This window comes from Hoplias malabaricus, chromosome 13 (assembly GCF_029633855.1).
Source record: "Hoplias malabaricus isolate fHopMal1 chromosome 13, fHopMal1.hap1, whole genome shotgun sequence".
In the NCBI taxonomy this organism is placed as follows: Eukaryota; Metazoa; Chordata; class Actinopteri; order Characiformes; family Erythrinidae; genus Hoplias; species Hoplias malabaricus.
This window is the reverse complement of record NC_089812.1, coordinates 18,178,312-18,198,168: the sequence shown is the minus strand read 5'-3', so window position 1 is coordinate 18,198,168 and position 19,857 is coordinate 18,178,312. Positions and strand designations below refer to the sequence as shown.

The following is a 19,857-nucleotide window of genomic DNA, read 5'->3' as shown; positions in this document are numbered from 1 at the left end:
AAATGAATACATTGATTATATTTATGTGAAACAATCAGGAAACTTTAAGAGGCACATCACACAACCTCAAGACATAAAAGTGATGCTCAGAGATTTTATGAAATGAGCAGCTAATAAAATCATTCCCAACCACTCATTTTACTCAATACAAAGTGCAATTATAAATTAGAAATCTACTTGACTAGTAATTGTACAATATTGGAAAGGAGACTAGGCCTTACCTGGAGCTTGACTTTGACCCCATCCACATTGAGTACTTTGTTCTGAAATCGCAAATAGAGAGTGGAGTCGGGTATAAATATAAATATGCATAAATAACAGTTCATGTACATAAACACTACGCTGTTGTATAATTTTATGTACAGCAAAATAAAGATGATAAAAGTATAAACAAAAAATTACTCAAACACACACACACACACACACACAAGTGTTTGTATGTCTCCACTCCTCCTTTGTGACAGTCTTCAAGTATACGAGGCTGGAATGTTTCGGTTCCATCACTGGTCTTTAGTTCACTCCACAGATAATCAATGGAATTCAGCATCACTGTTTTGCTAGAAGGCCAAATGCTAAAAAAGAACATTTTTTCCTGCAGGCTTCCAGAAGATTTACTCCATAATCTTAATGTAGTCATGTAACCTGATGCATTTATAACAAGTTACATTATCCCCTGAAAAGTGAAAAATATTCTCATTACCATGCTTGACTGTGGGCATGGTGTTCCTGGAGCTTCGAATGCCAGTCTTAGAAAAATGTTTTCATACTTGGTCTTTATCCATGGAGACCATTATATCTCCCACAGACATGCCTGCACAGCAAATTCTCCCAGGTTAAATCAACACTATTTGTGTTAACTTAACATAGAGTGATAAATTATTACTCCAACAGTGTTATTTTAACACTAAAAGTGTTGATTCAACACTGATGAATATGCTGTGTGGGCTTCTTTACTTGCCCTTTGGCAACAAATATATTAAGCGGAAATGATGGTGATGATGTATTTGTCATCAGGCTTGGCTGATATGTACAATTGCATATCGTCTGCATAACAGTGAAAGTTAATGCCATGGTTATTTATAACAGTGAATAACTGCGTGGTCCTAAAATAAATACTTGTGGAATTCCAAATCTTACTTTAGAATAATTGAAAGATAAATCATTTAGCTTTACGGACTGATAAGGTTCTGTTAAGTAATGTTTTGAACCTCAACAGGACTGTCCCTATGATTCCAACTATGTTTTCTAACCTATCTTGGAGAATATTGTGCTCTATCATATCGAAAGTTGTGCTGAGGTCAAGTAGCACCAACAGGGATATGTAGCCTTGATCAGAGGCAAAAAAATTTGTTTGTTATCTTGACTAGAGGTGTCTCAGTGCTATGATGTGGCCTGAATGCAGATTGGAATTTTTCATATATATGGTTCTTATGTAGATATGAGCTAAGTTGGTGGGCCACAGCTTTTGCTAAGATCTTAGATATAAATTTCAGGTTAGAAATTGGCTTGTAATTACACAATACACTAGCATCAAGATTTGATTTCTTCATCAGAGGTTTAATAACTGCTAGTTTACATGGCCCAGAATAAGGGACATCTTTACTATAGTTAAAGGAGGATTGGTAATAACAGGTAGTACTTCGAGTAATTTTGAAATAATTGCATCTAATGTGCAAGTTTTACAATTTCCAGAGGTGATAATCTATAGTTCTAGACATGATGGTCTTCTGCAGATACATTAGTCAGCCTCATCACATAACAGTGAAGTTTGATTTAATACTGTGGGTTGAATTTGTTGTCTAATATTTTCGATTATATTATTTAAAAAGTCCATAAAAACTTTACCGGTGAGAGTTGCAGAATTTTTTGTAATTCTGGAAGTCACACCAAACAGTACACTAGTATTATATTTATTATGTATGTGAGGCCAGAGCTTTAGTGAGGGTATTTCTATACTCTATAAGGCTGTACTTCCAGGCAGAGTGCAACATTTCCAGCTTGGTTGACTGCCTTTTCTGCTCTCCTTGCCGTACTCTTTGTTTTAAGGTATACATTCTACCATTGTACCATGGGGCAAGCTTTTATTGTCAAATCACTTTTATTTTAATTGGCGCCACATTTTCTAAAGTACAGGGTGGGCCATTTATATGGATACACCTTAATAAAACGGGAATGTTTGGTGATATTGACTTCTTGTTTGTGGCACGTTAGTATTAGAACTCCTTCACTTGGGGTTGGTTTTGAGCCACTACCTGAAGAGAGCATGCCATCTGTTTCCAGGAAATAACCATGGCCTCAGTCCATCAGGTGCTTATTCGCATACCGGCCACTTCCCACTCAGCTGCAGACTATTCGAATGAATGTTGGAGGTTTTCCGTACAAAGAAGCCAGAAGAACAATATCATCCGCAAATAGCAGAGATGCCACCAACTTAGTCCTCCGATGGAAGTCTCCCTGTCTCAGGCTACGCCTTGCTACTCTGTCCATGAATATCAGGAGCAAGAGTACAGACAAGGCACAGCCCTGATGGAGTCCAACCCCAAGGATATAAACACAATTTGAACTCTGAGAGTACAAGGACCATACAGCTTGCTGAAGTGACCCTGACACACCATACTCACAAAGCACATCCCACTGAATTACTTGGGGAACACGGTCATACATTTTCTTCAAATCCATATCTGACGGTACCCATCTGTGGAATCTGGAGTTCTTAAAGCCAGCTAAGTTTGAAAAGCCTCCTTCTTCCACTTAACAACTTCCCTCACCCATGGTGTCCACCTTTGGGTTCTTGGGTTACCACCATAACACCATAACAGGTACAGACAAGCTTTTTACCACAGCTATGCAGCTGCTTTCATGACGAACATCCAGAACAGGGTCAATTTAGACTCCATTCCCCCTTACGTCCTCTAGAACATGTGAGAAATTATCTCTGAGGTGAGAGTTTAAAATCCCTCTGAACAGAATTCTCTGCCAGCTTTTCAAAACAAACCCTAACTATAAGTTTGTGCATACCAGGTCTGTTCGTCAGCTTTCCCCACCATTGGATCCAACTCAACACCAGATGTTGATCAATTGACAGCTCAGCCCCTCTCTTTACATGAGTGTCCAAAACATATGGCCTCAGATCAGAAAACAGCCACAAGGTCGATCATTGACCTTTAGACCAGGGTGCTCTGATACTAAGTACCCTTTCAAGCAAACTTGTGTTCGAATATAGTGTTTCCTCTCTGCAAGGCAAAGACGCATTTAAGTGACTCTCTTATTTACTGGGACAAATTCCATCTGTACAGCTCCTGAGTAGACTGAGGAGACCAGGCCCTCTCGAGGAGTTTGGTTCCCACACTGTGTGTACCAATGTGGCGTGGCGACGAAGCTTACAGCAGACTTTGGGCGTTAAACTGCTAACAAGTGGTGTTCCAAAAATCAAGTGGGCTTTATAGACAATTGGTTACGTTTTGAGGGTAAGCCTGGTCTTATAGGTAGGGATGGTATCCACCCCACGCGGGAGGTTGCTGCCTTACTTTCTTGCAGCATAGCACATAGTCTTTTAGTTAGTCAGCAGAGTAGTGTAGATAGCTGCTGACAATCCAGAGCCGGGACCAGGCCGCAGACAGACAGGCTAAACCGACCGTCTGCGAACTGTCTTGAGGCGTCACCCAGGTTCAACTGTATTGAGACTGTGTCTTTCCCCCGAACTAAATGTAAAAGTAGAAAAACAAAATCAGCCTGTTTCAGCAACCTAATCAATATTAAATCATACACAACACCTAGCAGCAACACCTCAGAACTAAAATTTGGGTCACTCAACATAAGATCACTAAACTCAAAAGCACTCATCGTAAATGATATTATAAGTGATTATAAATTCAATGTTTTCTGTCTCACGGAAACGTGGGTTAGACCAAATGAATATTTAGCACTAAATGAAGCCACCCCCCTAGGCTATAATTATGCACATAGCCCAAGAATATCAGGCAAAGGAGGTGGAGTATGTGTAATTTACCAAAATACCTTAGAAATTATTCTTAAACAAAGTGACACCTTCTCTTCATTTGAGGTTCTCTCCACTATTATTACAAATCCGGTCACAAAAAAGGACACATTTTTATTATGCAACATTTACAGACCTTACTTAGAATTTCTGAAAGAATTCAGTGATTTTGCTACAAACCTAGCGGTGTGCAATCATAAAGTTATAATTGTAGGAGATTTCAATATCCATTTTGAGAAGGAAAGTGACCCACTAAAAAAGGCATTTACCTCAATCTTAGACTCTATTGGTATTACTCAAAATATAACAGGACCTAGAGGAGTTGGTGTGTTCTCCCCGTGTCCGGGTGGGTTTCCTCCGGATGCTCCGGTTTCCTCCCACAGTCCAAAAATACACGTTGCAGGTGGATTGGCGACTCGAAAGTGTCCGTAGGTGTGAGTGTGTGAGTGAATGTGTGTGTGTTTGTGTTGCCCTGTGAAGGACTGGCGTCCCCTCCAGGGTGTATTCCCGCCTTGCGCCCAATGATTCCAGGTAGGCTCTGGATCCCCCGCGACCCTAAATTGGATAAGCGGTTACAGATAATGGATGGATGGATAACAGGGCCTACACACTACTGCAGCCACACTTTAGAATTAGTTCTGACACTAGGTCTTAACATTGACAAAATTAATATCTTACCGCAATCCTCAGCAATCTCCGGTCATTACTTAATTTCATATGAGCTACGTTTTAGCCGTAATATATGCACGAACCCTCGCTATTCTACAAAGCGTATAATAACCATCTACCGCCCTACAATTTATAGAAAACCTACCAGAACTATCGACCCCAGTTCCAACTCCATCAGACCCAATGGACCTAGATGTACTAACTGATTACCTAGAAAATACCTGTCGATCTACTTTAGAAAAGGTAGCACCACTTAAACATAAAAGTATAAGACAGAAAAAGCTCGCACCATGGTATAATGATAAGACCCGTACTTTAAAACAAACATTACGAAAACTAGAGCGGAAATGGCGATCAACCAAGCTTGAAGTGTTCTATTCTGCCTGGAAGGACAGCCTTATAGAGTATAGAAATGCCCTCACTAAAGCTCGCTCAGCATATCTGGCCTCGCTGATCTCCCATAATAAAAATAATCCGAGAGCACTGTTTAGTGTGTTTTCTAGAATTACAAAAAATCAAGCAGGTTCTGAACAACTAATTCCAGCAACTCTCACCAGTAAAGATTTTATGGACTTTTTTAATAATAAAATTGAGAATATTAGACAACAAACCAAGCCACTGGATCAAATCCATCCTGGCTGCCACCCGATGTGAATGATATAAAACATAATGTAACTGTAAAAGAAAGACTTGAAACCTTTTACCCACTCCCACAGTTAGAACTAGAGAAGATTATCACCTCTGCAAACTGTACAACTTGCACACTTGATGCAATTCCCACAAAGTTGCTCAGAGAAGTACTACTAGCTGTTATTGATCCTCTTTTAACTATAGTAAACTCATCCCTTAGTCTGGGTCATGTACCCAAAGCTTTTAAACTAGCAGTTATTAAACCTATGATCAAGAAACCAAATCTTGATGCTAGTACACTGTCTAATTACAGGCCTATTTCTAATTTGCCATTTCTGTCCAAGATCTTAGAAAGAGCTGTGGCCCAACAACTTAGTTCATATCTACATAAGAATCATATATATGAAAAATTCCAATCTGGATTCAGGCAACATCATAGTACAGAGACAGCTCTAGTCAAGATAACAAATGATCTTCTTCTTGCCTTTGATCAAGGCCACGTATCCCTGTTGGTGCTTCTTGACCTAAGCGCAGTCTTCGATACAATAGACCACAATATTCTCATAGAAAGGTTAGAAAACATGGTTGGAATCACAGGGACAGCCCTGTTATGGTTCAAATCTTACTTAACGGAACGTTATCAATTCGTAAAAGTAAACAATCTAAATTCAAATTATTCTAAAGTAAGATTTGAAATTCCACAAGGCTCTATTTTAGGACCATTATTATTTACATTATACATGTTACCGCTAGGTACAGTTATAAGAAACCATGACATTAACTTTCACTGTTACACAGACGACACACAATTGTATTTTTCAGCCAAGCCCGATGACAAACACAGATTAAAGAAAATAGAGGACTGTGTAAAAGACGTGAAAGGCTGGATGTTGTGTAACTTCCTCCTTCTAAACAGCAACAAAACAGAGGTCCTGCTTTTGGGTCCAAAAGTGGCAAGAAATAAATTATCAGATTTAATTTTATATCTCGCTGACTTTCCAGTTAAACCTGGTTCAGCAGCAAAAAGTCTTGGTGTCATAATTGACCCGGATTTATCATTTGATCAACACATAGGTAGTATCACTAGGACAGCTTTTTTACATCTTCGCAATATTGCTAAGATTAGAAATGCCTTATCCCTTCAGGACGCAGAAACATTAGTACATGCCTTTATTACTTCAAGGCTTGACTACTGTAACGCACTACTGTCAGGATGCACCAGCAGCAATTTAAGAAAACTTCAAGTAGTTCAAAATGCTGCAGCTAGGGTTCTCACTAAAACTAGAAAATTTTAACATATTAGCCCAGTTTTATCATCACTTCATTGGCTGCCTGTTAAATTCCGCATTGACTACAAAATTTTGTTATTAACATATAAAGCTCTACATGGGCTTGCTCCTGAATATCTTCAAGATACAATTTCCTATTATGAGCCTCCACGTTCACTCAGATCACAGAATACTGGATTTTTAATTGTTCCCAGAATTCAGAAGGCCTCAGCTGGGGGAAGAGCCTTTACTTATAAAGCCCCCAGACTCTGGAATGATGTTCCAGAAAATGTTCGGGACTCAGACACAGTCGCAATCTTCAAATCCAGGCTAAAAACATATTTGTTTAGTTTATCTTTTGGTAGTTAATGCTCCCCCATAGATAAAGGCGGCAGATTCGGGGGGTCCATGGACACAGGGAATTATAGTAAACTGAGACGCTGGTGCTGTCGTCCCGCCGCTTCTCGCGATCACTCAGGTTTGTTGACGGTGGAGCGGAGGGATGCCAGTGTTTCAGGATGCTCCCGTGTCTGTGTGTCCTCCTGGTTCTCTCCTTTTAGTTAAAGCTGTCATAGTCAGATCTGCCGGAGTCTTTAGCCACACTCTGGAAATTTTCATATTTTCTACTTTACAAACACAAAACAATTCAAAACTAATTCCATCCCTTTACATCTTTCCGAGTAAACAACTGCCCACCTGTCTGTCGGGACACTGATGGATGACTGTCGAGATCTTCCTCCACGCTTCAGACCAGCTGCCCACGCTCCAGCAACCACCAAGTGCCTTGAAGCTGTCCCTACACTGAAGTTCTCACGGACTACTAACTATTATCACCAGTAGATTGACCAGAGGAGGATGGGTCACCCCTTGTGAGCCTTGGTTCCTCCCAAGGTTTCTTCCTCAGCTGGGGGAGTTTTTCCTTGCCACTGTCACCCCTGGCTTGCTCACTTGAGGGTTTACATTTGTTTTTACATTTCGTGTCAAATCTTTGTCTTACTGGAATTCTGTGAAGCTGCTTTGTGACAACATCAGTTGTGAAAAGCGCTATATAAATAAATTTGATTTGATTTGATTTGTGTAGAGGTGAGCCCTACTTGTATCTAGCTGGTATCTCTCAACCTCCCACACCAGCTCCGACTCCTTCCCTGTAACGGAGCTCTTGTCCATTCCATGCTGAGGATATTTTAGAGAGTGTTAACCAGGAACAAAAGCAAGGACAATTTATATGATTTTAAGGACTCTTTTATTCAACTCTCTGTGATCATGGTGGCGCCTGTCAAGCACACTCTTTTTCTGAACTCTGAAAAATAAACACAAACGATCATGCTTATCTCGCACTATTCAGGGTGGCCAACTGATGGTTGGCTTACTTGTTTCTTCCAGCATGCCGGCGACCTGCTGTGAGTCAAAGGACACGAGCACAGGTGGTGATGGGTTATGTAGTCCTGAGTTTGTGCTAAAGTTAGGATGGTACCATTCTACATATTAAGTAAGGGGGGGGGGGGGTTCTCTCTAGTTCCCAACTTCCCAACTCGTATGTTTTTTTATGTTATGTTAATGCATGAATGTTTTAATAAGGGTTTGTTTAGTTATAACAGGATTGACTATTAAAAGTAGTTTTAATTTAATTAAGAAAGCAAGGTTATGGTTAAACCCTACAATTTGCAAACTCACGTGTATTTGGGCTAGGCCAATAGCCTAAAGGTAATAATGGGGTAACTCAGCCATTTCCAGTCTGGCTGGCTGGGGGTGCAGACCTTTACATTGTGATTGATAGTATATGATATGAAGTTTTGATTATTTTTAATTGTTGCTTCTTGTGTGAAAATAAACTTCTATTGTATTTGAACTCCTGGTTGTGAATCAGTTTTCGACCACCACTCAGCTATCCTGCAACATTCCCCCACAGTGAGTTTCTACTGCCAAGCTCTATGATGCCAGGGGTCCCTTCAACCCCACTCTGTGTCTAATGGACACTGCACAGCACCCTACTCTGGATCTTGCTGGTGGTGAGCCCACATGATCTTCCTATATTGCTTTTTCAGGCTGTGCGCTGCCAGGTCACGTAGGCTGCCCAGCCACCGGGCACTTGCCATCACACACTACCCCAGGCCTGGCTCCCGGGGTAGGTCCCAGTAACACTTGGTTTGTGTTTAGCTGGACCAATTGGGAGCTAACAGCTCCCGACGACATAGCCCTTTAAGTCATAAGACTTTCCAGCATTTCCAGCACAATAAGGCCCCAATCCAGGAAGGGAAGACAAATTCAGTTTAAAGAAAAAAGGTACGTGTAAAAGACATGAAAGGCTGGATGTTGCGGAACTTCCTACTTCTAAAACAGTAACAAAACAAGGGTTCTGCTCCTGGCTCCAAAAGAGGCAAAAAATAAATTAGCAGATCTAATTTTAAATCTTGGGTGACATGGTAGCACAGCAGGTAGTGTCGCTGTCACACAACAGGGTCCTGGGGTTGTGGGTTCAAGCCCCACTACAGATGATTGTGAGGAGTTTAGCATGTTCTGCCTGTGTCTGCATGGGCCGTCATAATTGACATAGATTCAGTCAACACGTAGGTGGGATCACTATGTCTGCTTATTACATCTTCGTAACATTTCCAAGATAAGAAATGCCTTATCCCTGCATGATGCAGAAACATTAGTACATGCATTTATTACTTCAAGGCTAAACTATTGTAATGCACTACGGTCAAGATGCACTAGCAGGCATTCAACCCTCTGGAGTCTGAGGCCTTTCAGCCACACCTACGGTAATCTGACACGCCTTTCCATTTTTACAAATTTCACCTACCTAAAAAAGTTGTTCTAAAAAAGATACATATGCTAATATTCAGCACAAACCCAGCAACAATATTGTGAGACTCCTGAACACCTGCAAGATCTTATTTCATATTACGAGTTACCACAATTACTTGGATTACAGAGAGATGGCTTTTTAATAGTTCCCAGAATTCATAAGGCTTCAGCCTTTCAGCTTCAGGGTTTTATTTTATTTTTTTTACTATTTACTATTAATACTATTAATTTCCCCTAAATTAGCTCCAGTCCCAATGTCCATCCTCCACAAATGCAAAGCTTATGCGGGATGCCCAACTGAGTTCACTGAACATACACAAACAAACACAAGGCAAGTTCAAGTACGTTGTTAATGGCAAGCGACAATGTATTGTTTTGTTTGTACATTATAAACCATTCATTCATTGTCTGTAACTGCTTATCTATGCAATGATTTTTTGTTTGTTTCAGTGACCCACTCAATGGCCCACTCCTTGTTCAGTTAAAGAACTAAAGAGATTCTTGGGTTTTGCAAATTTTTATAGGTGATTCATTTATAATTTTGGGCCCCCTTCCAGCTCCCCTCACTACACTGCTTGCCAGTAATGTGTGTAAATTACATTGAACTAATCAAGCCGAGAAGGCCTTTGAAAAGTTAAAAGACTGTGTTTACCACCACTACAATCTTAAAACATCTAGTTATCCATTCATAGTAGAGATAGATGCTTCAGAGACAGGCATGGGGGCTGTTTCTTTACAAAGCAGCGGAGACCCCCTTAAGTTTTATCCTATTGCTGTTTACAGCTTGTTTATATTTTAATTCATTTTTCTTCTATTTTGCTATGAATCTAATGTCACACACTGACTATTCACGAAAAACACAGGGAAGAAATCCCCTCCCCACTGTCAAAGATAATGGCCCATTAGCTCGCACCCCATCACATCAGTGAGAACAACTGATTCATTTGGATGTTGATACTTCAGTTATTTATCAACAAAAACAACTGCTTTGAAGCATCACAGTCATACATATGAGTTTCAGATGACTGTTTGAAAGCAGCAGAGAGCACCCAAACTTTACTACAATCCGTTGTTTTCTCTACCAGCTGAACTCTGCACATTTACAAAACATCTACCATCAGCTTCATGAAATCTGTCTGGAATATATACTGAACTAGACCAGTGTAGCATCAATGTTAATCAGCACCAAACATGCTGCAGAAAAATTTGTCTATTATATTCCACTTGGTAATCACAAAAATGAAGCCGTTCCTCCTCAGGCAGCTGAATTTTGTGCCTGTGCTGTCTTGGAGCTCCGTGCATTTGTTTATATGCAGTAGATGATTGGATGAGGTGTAGTAAGGTGGTGTAGGAGTAGACCTAATGCATAGAGGTCATGTTGAGTAGAAATAAAGATCAGGCTGATCGCCACCGTGGAGATATCCCTTCCTACCAGCCTGGAGACCAGTTGTGGCTTTTGACACAGGATTTCAGGTTCAGTGAATGGTGAAAAAACTACAAGCTAAGTATGTCAGTCCATTCAAGGTTGTTTAACAAGTTAATGAAGTGTCTTATCAGTTGAAATTGCCTGTTCAGTATCTTATCTCACCTATTTTCCATGTCTCCCTCCTCAAGCCTGTTGTCCCAGGTCCGCTTGATGAGTTCTTGCCTGTGGAGACCCCTGTGGGTGTTTTAAAATGTTCCCTTTTTGTCATTAAAATATATTTTTGCACAGGAATCTGCAAGCATCTCCATTCCATTTGCAGCTGACATGACATGACGCAAAGTAGGAACACATCCTGGACAGGGCACCAGTAAATGGAAGTGTAACATACATTCACTCACATCTGTGGACAATTTAGCATTTTTTCTCAGTTATGCATAATTCTCACAGTTGAACTGAAAGTGACACTAGATACATACATTTTGGCCCTGTTTTATTGGAAGGGAAGTAACTAACCACATTTACAAAGCATGCAATTACATTCATCAAAACAACATACATTTAAAGAATGCTGCATAAAAGGAAAGACACACATTTCATTTAAAAAATGCTGCATCATGAATACAACATTTTTAAAAATGGTGCATTCAACGGTTGCCCACACAGCTTAACCCTCTTTTCTTCTACCAAGAGCACTGTGTGTGTGTATGTGTTTCAGTTTGGACATGGTCAAAAGTATATGACTGCATTATTCTTGTAGTGTGAATACCACATCAACCATGTCACTGTCCAAGCCAGGATTTTTTTTTTTTACAAAAAATGAAGTTTTAAGCCTTAAGTAGTGAGTGAAAGTGTGTGTGTGTATGTGTATGTATGAGCAATAATTGGTGGGTCAGTATGGCCAGGGCTCTGACTGAGAGCCTGAAACATGCCTCTTCTTAAGTTATGCTTCTCTCGCTCTCTCTCTCACACACACAATACATCCTCTGTGTTTATAAAGCATAGACCATTTAAGGCTGCTGGGGGCATGTTCATTATATTTCTAGAACACATTGTCTATAACTGCAAAATGTATTTTATCCATATTTTATATGCCAGGTGTGAGCGGCAATTTGTTTTGGCAGATATTTGTGGTTTGTGTGATGTCCACCTCAGAAAAAGCACAAATGAAAAAAAGGGAAAACTGATTATTCCTTAATGTAAAATACGAATTTGGAGATTAAAAACAGGAATATTCTGTTTATGTTTTAAATCTCTCTATATTAAAAAGAGCCATCTCCTTTACAAAACTGAATTTCTTGGTTATAGATTCTGCTTTTTTATTCTCAAAACATTTGGCCTTGTTTTGACATCATTGGCATATACATTTGTTATATTATTGTCAAACATTTCATGGGGTATGAATATATTATGACATGAAAAACAGACTGCTTCTTTAAAACAGAAATAGTTTAAAATTAACATATCAAATTCAAGTGTTAATGTATTTGTCACTCCTTTATGTTGGTTCCTGCCAAGAATGAATAACAGAAGAGTTACTTGTAAATAAAAAAAATTGGCATGGTATGAAATATTTGGGATTGTCATTAGAAGTTAGGCTGAAATCATATTCTTTTTAGATTATACAGTTTGCGGACACTTGCTCATATATTATAAACTGTGACTAAGTGCTTCTCCTCTCACTAATCACATGTTCCTTCCCCTCCAGATTATCAATAATGCAGCACTCCATGTACATCTACTCCTTTATAATCATCTGCCTTCTCACCATCTCCTTTCTCTCTCTCTTACACAAACACTCATGGCTGCAGAAGACAATTGAATGAATGTATAATTGTTTAAATTGTATGTTCTGGAAAAGAGCCTCTGCTAAATATCATGAATGTTAATCTAAACATTTGTTCACTGAGAGGCAAAATAGGCTATGTAATCTAAATTTCCCACATGTATACCACACCACTCAAATCCCTTAAATTAGAAAATAATAATAATAATTAATATAAAAAATAATTAATAATAAAAATATTTCTTATTAAATCAAATACTCTCTGGGCTGCTCTCTGCCCTAAACTCCCAGCAGTACTTTCCAGTCAACAGAGTGACACTGTACAAATGCTCTTTCATTTCTTGAAAAGCTAGTCTGCTGGAGCAGTGTCAACATAAACACATTCAATTATAGGAAGGCCTGTGAGCTATTACGCCAAGTTCCAAATCCTTGTCCAAATGGCTAGTCCACAGCCGAATTCAATCAGTCTGCTTATTAGTTGCTGGTTCACCCAGAATACACGGCAGAATCACCTTAGTACAAAGTTGGTATGATATCAAACATTTTGCTAGATTTGTGGCATCATCTAATTAATGTATTAAATGGTGTTAATTATAGCTGTCAGTGTTTTGACAAATTGATTAACTCAGTCATTTATTTATATTACTTATGTTTAAAATCATAGTTTTACTGAAATGTTATTTACAGTTAGTATATATATACACACACACACACACACTAACTGTATATTAGAAAATTTTGAAAGACTGAAAAAAATGTAAAAGAGAAAAAGACCACTATCAAACACCCTTTTACGTCTAAAGACAATGTTTTTTTTTTTCGTCACAAACTGCAATTTTTGAAGACGGGGGCCTTGAAGGATCAATATATGCGAGAAACTGACTTAAGATAGGTATCCTGACCACTGTATACCAGTTGACAGGAGCATGCTATAGTTGTAGAGAAAGTCTCATATTTTTTTTTGTGACAGTGTAATTACTTCTAAGCTGCTTGATTGCCACGGTCCTGCTGAAACGAGAGGTCACATTAGATTGACTAAATTTGTGTGATTTAATTTGGGTTTGTGTATTTGCTTTAAAAGTTATAATAAAGGGAACTAATGTGAAGTAGGCCTGCAACAATGAAACAACCAAAACAATAAAAATTGATTATAAATATAGGTGGCAAAGAATTTCACTACTGATTAGTTCATCTCCTGTGTCCAAAGATAAATATAGCCACAAGCAGTAATTCCCAGGGTCCAAGCTTGTATGCGCTGGTAAATGAACTACGCACAAGCATATGAGCGTTCCAGAGATAGAAGGGGATTTTTAAGGCAGTCTGTGTAGTGTTTCGAAGGTGGTCCTTGGTGTTTTGGCATCTCTGTGGAGATGTGGCGTGAAATGGAGAAGTCGTAAATGACAGAGACAGCATAGAGCACAGAAGTCACTCAGGAGTTGCACACTGGTTTCTCACCCTAATGTTCAGGACCCCCAAACAGCAGATATGATGTGGAGTTGCTTGTTCTTGAGTCCATCATCAGTGGACACAGGATACTGTCTGCTGGATGTGTTTGATTGCGGAGTATTCTCAGTCCAGCAGTGATGCTGAGGGATTTAAAACTCCAACACCTAAGTCATACCTGCTTTATGGGTGTCCTGACCATTGAAGACCAGGGTGATGAACAGAGACAGCACAGAGCACAGAACTCACTCTGGATTTTCACCCTCGATTCTCACCCAATATTCATGACCTCCACAAAGCAGATATGATTTGGGTGGTGGATAATTCTCAACAATGCAGTGACACTGACATTGTGGTGATATGGCAGCTCTCTTATGAATGGATCAGAAATTTTTAACACCTTTTTCCATTTAGATCCACCAATATACTCCATAATGATTGTTATAGACACATACATCCTGACTGAAGTATAGAACATATTGTGCTTGACCTTAAAGGGCTTATTACATTGTGTCCTCAGGGCACGACCCAGGAGAGAGGGGAACAGAGAAATTAGAATAAGGAAGATAGATTGGAGATTCTGAGATTAGAATAGGGAAGTAGGTCCCTAGATAGATTTAAACTTGACCTAACTGTCTGCAATCATTTTGCTGACAGAAGTGAAACAGAAGATAACAGATACATGCCAATTAAGGGAATGTCTGGGTTTGTGAAATGAGACATGATGTAATAATGTCCAAGCGGTAGACATGATGCTTGATGTACATGCAGAAGGGGCACATGACAGTAGCGTGTACATGACTGGGGTCCTATATATACTGCAACAAATGTTTGAATAAACTAGAGATTGGAGTGAATACTTGACTCTGTGTCTTTAGTCCTCTGATTTCACTTCGGGCCTGAGAATCAGTCTTCCTTCCTGGTTGCACTTAGACAATTGCCATAACAATTGTTCCACATTATAGACATAAAATCACAGACACAGTAGCTCATACATTCTCAGCACTGTACTAACACTGACATTGTGGTGATATATCAGTGTTAATCAATCTATAGATTGATCAGAGGAGGATAGGTCCCCTTTGTGAGTCTTGGTTCCTCCAAACGTTTCTTCCTCCAGCCTCGAGGGAGTTTTTCCTTGCCACTGACGCCTTCGGCTTGCTCGCACTGGGCTTTGATTTAAATGTTCTTTTCTGAAACTGTGAAGCTGCTTTGTGACAACGTCAGTTGTAAAAGGCACTATACAAATAAATTTGATTTGATTTGATCAGTGTGTATTGTACTCTTATGAGTGGATCAGTCAGAGCAGTGCTGCTGGAGAATTTTAAAATCTGTGTCCATTCACAGTGTTACACACACGTACCCTGTTGGTCCACATTATAGATATAAAGGCAGGGACAGTAGCTCACACATTTTCAGCATACCTGCTGTGTGGGCATTCTGACCATTGAAGAACATGTGAAAAGAAGCACTGAAAGAATGCAGAGCCAAAGGTGGACCCTCTCTGTAATTTTAGACCTACAATGTGCTCCTGTGGACAGTGGAGCTGAATACATGGACACAGAACGTAGAAATAAGGAGGTGGTCATAATGTTAGGGTTCATTGGTGTAGATAGGCATTCATGTCTCTGTGTCTTCTGGCCTTCTCTGACTGGCAGATGGAGGGGAGTGGGAGAAGTGACAGTCTGTGTGTGAGGAGGAGAGGGAGTGGTTGACGGGGGATTCTGCATAACAGAGACATCTGCAGGCATAGATGAGATGTAACTGACATTTTTGAGCATGAACTAGTCTGTGTCTAAACATCCAATATGGACATATGTGGTATCATGAGAATTGTAAGACCCTGACCTTTAAATAACAAAAAATAAATAACAAAAATATGTGGATCTTTCATTACTGTGTGATTGCAACCTCTACTTAAATAGAGATGTTCAAAACGTCACAAAAAAACAGTTGTAACTCAAAAATGCTTTAGTCATATGTTATGAAAATGCACAAGCTCCTTTCCCATGGTCTTCAGAATATATCTATCTAATCTTGCTGGTACTGGATCTCTAGGTGGTGGTGTAATCAATTACTAACCTATGCAACCAGTTGCTGTCTAATTTTAGCGCCCCCTTTCTGTGCAATGTGGTCACATTTGGCACACTACTTCAGAGTAATGACAGACGTGTACCGAGTTTTGTTTGATTTGGGCAAATTTTGTTTGAGTTATAGCACAAAGAGTGCATTGAACCCCACCCATGCATATTTGTGGAATAACTGCCACAACAGCGTGTCAAAAGTTCAAACATTTTAAAATAATTATTTACCTACAGTCTATAGAGATTGTAAAAATACCAGTTATTTATTGATAAGGCAAATTTCCAGGGAGGAGTTTGAAAGGCTCCATTTTCACGTACCTATTGTGAATAAACGATGCATTTTTTAACAATAGTTGTAATTGCAAAGTTGTAAAACACTACACAGAGCATTCAGTAAAGCAATTTGCTTTTCGATATGATTAATTTTCACTGAGATATTCCATATTTTCAAGTAGAAATGTTGAATTGTGACCACTAGTGTATCGCAATGATCTTTTTTTTGTGCTTAGGAAGTACTGCCATGAACATACCATCCAAGTGTCATGATGATAGGACCTTGATAAGGTGGTGAAACAGCTTGTGAAACCCGACTGGCTGATGGAAGCCATGTTTCTTCGAATATGACATCAGGGTCATAGAATCTCATTCAGGACATCACCCACTACATGCATACCATTCGACATGTCAATCGGACAATCCTGTGAAGAGTAACACGTTTTTTGCTGTTATAGTGCCCTCTAGGCTTGCAGAACCAAGTACTTGTGTCTTCCAACCCTTATAGGGATCAAGCATGTAAATTAACGCAACATTCGGAGAAAGCGCTTGCGAGTTATAGCTGTATTTGTCTGATTTTTGGAACGTGACTTCCACCCCTGTATTTTGGAGTCTGGAAGCTGAGCAGTGATGAAATTCCAACTTTTTTTGAATAATTATTAAAGTTCAGGTTCTTAGAATTTAGCTGATACCACATATGTCCATATTGGGTACATTTCCAAGGACTAGTTCACGCTCAAAAATTTGTCCAATTTTGCATAATATGCAAAGTAGTTCGAAATGTAAGGCGGAGCTTATGGGTTCTTGTTTTTTTTTGTAGGGTCTGACCTGAGGAATCAGGTAAAAAAAGAATTCTGTCTCTATGCCACACAGGGTTGGAAATACAGATGGCTATGCATTAGGCTGATTCTATGCGCCTGAGTAGCGGGTGGGTTTACTACCAGTTGACCAAACGACAAGTCTGTAGGATTTACAGTTTGGGCTGCACATCGCATTTCATCAGACAAAAAGAAGAAGAAGAGGAAACAGGGCAAAAAAATAGGGCTCCAGCACTTGCAGTGCTTGGACCCCTAAATACTCCGTTTTGATGCAGTAGTCCAAATTCTGGAGGTATAAACAAGCAAAAGGTACTGGCATTTTGTTGTACACTGAATGATCACTAGATTAGGAACAGTGTGTGGAATACCTCCATATACACTGGAGTAGGGGTGGGATGGGAGGTGGGGTGTTCTGTTCATCTGTCTTAAAAGGAAGGAAAGGACATTTAAATGTTGTGTCATCTTACCTTTCAGGGGTGTCCAAACAGTTAATTCTGGTATCCTGATCACCCAGTACCCCCAGCAATTTGCACCTTGTTTTGGAACACCTACCATGTATCTACACTCACTGTGCATTTTCTCAGCTCCACTGACCATACCAGAGCGCTTTATAGCTCTACTATTAAAGAGTGTAGTCCACCTGTTTTCCTGCATACTATCATATCCCCATTTCACTGGTGAGGACCAACACAGATCAGGTATGTGGTGGATCATTCTGGGTGGTGGTGTGTTAATGCATGTTGTGCTGGTTACTAGTGGATTAGCATTGCTGCCGGAATATTTAAAGTCCTCAGTGTCATTGCTGGATTAAAAATAGTTCACATTAAAAATATCCAGTCAACAGGGTCCTATGGGCAGCGTACTTTGTCCACTGATTAAGTCCTAGAAGATGATTAACAAAAAATGTGCAGCAACAGATGAACTACTTTTTGACTTCGAGGTAGGTGTGTCAGTGAGTGGACACGTTTTAAAAACTCCTTCTGGACTAACACAAAGGGAGAGGGTAGGTTGTTTTATTTGCAGTTTTTGACTAAAAAAAATATTGTTTTTATAGGTAAGAGTGTGTTAGACTTTTGTCTTTTACAATAATTATCATGATGCATTGCATTTAAGTCAGCGAATGAATAAATAATTGTGATTCTTTAAATCAACAAAACCTTCTTGGTCTTAGATATATCTAGAATTGAAATGCACAAAAACACAACATGCTGATACAAAATTAAGCAGGTGTTATGAATACATCTAAACTGTTAAATGCTAAAAAAAGCCTTATAATAAAAGTAAAAAGTTTTGCAATAACTGCAACTTTGTTATACTTTTTTTTCTGTATTTATTAGCTCTGCTCTATTCCTGTACCACATTACATATTAAAACCATACGTAAACAAAGATGTCATGAAGCAGAAAATTTCATACATTCAAAAAATCCCTAATATTGAATAGTGCTTTTGCTAATATATCTGTATGTTTCTGAACTGTAATTCTTCATATAATATACATCCTGTAACTGAGCAAATTAGAGCTGCAATTTATGATAGCAATTTGATAACAATTAGTCTGCTAATTACTTTTCATTTCAGAGCTTTGTAAAAATGTATTAAAATATATTGAGATGGGTGTGGAAACTGAAAATGTGGCACAAGCCTTTTCAGAATCTTTTTGAAATCATCTAGCCTATACTTAGCATCTGATGATACACAGTACATATAAATAATTCTACCAATTTTAAGAGATTTTATACCTAGGTCGGGTTCTGCATGACTACAGCAAACTCACCAGGGTTCATTTTAATTGAACCAAGCCTGCCAAATATAAACACATGCTTATATTCTAAATATAGCAAAAGAAGCATTGATTTTTGTTTTCAACTGGTCTGCTGGAATGTGCTATTCAGAGGATTATAATGAACCATGTTAAGTTACAGCTCATTTCATCACCCCCAATTATGGCAGAGATTATACCTTGGTGACAAGAATTGTTTATATTCCCCTACTATAATTCTCTTTTCAAAGCTCATAAAAAAATTAAGTTGATTATAGCCAAAAAATGCAATCTGTTTGTCAGGGCTCAAATAAAGATATATCAGAAGAAAATGCGAATGTATATACAGTGGAAATGGCACCCTGTGTTTAGAGCGAGTTTGGATACTAATCATTGCGGCATGAGGGGAATATCATAATCCATCTTTTCCAACAATTTGCACTGACACAAATGCCATAGAAAATACATTTTTAGAGAGATAGATAAAACTTTATAGTATATATATATATATATATATATATATATATATATATATATATATATATATATATATATATCTCCTCTACCTACGAACTTGATCCATTCCATGACCCAGTTCGTAAGTGAAAAATTGTTTCTCCAGTCAATTTTCCCCATTTAAGATAATGGAAAAGCAATGAATGTGTTCCAGCCCACCCCAAAAGTCACCCGTTTTGCACTGATATATGTTTACAAAACTATAAAAAAAATACATGTAGCATGACTAAAAATAAAAAAAGAAATACAGTGGTAACAGTAATAAAAAATAAATTAAAAAAAGTTTTAAGTGGTTACATGTCGCTACCTTGAAGACGTGACGACCGGCTGGAGGAGTAACAAAGGCACTGGCTGTATGACGGGAGGTGGGGGTGGGTGG

At 38.9% G+C, this 19,857-nt stretch overlaps 1 pseudogene; it reads right to left on the bottom strand.

Annotated features, from left to right (window-relative positions):
- LOC136665458 (ras-related protein Rab-26-like) overlaps window positions 1-19,857 on the bottom strand; it is a 201,273-nt pseudogene that overhangs the window by 112,102 nt on the left and 69,314 nt on the right.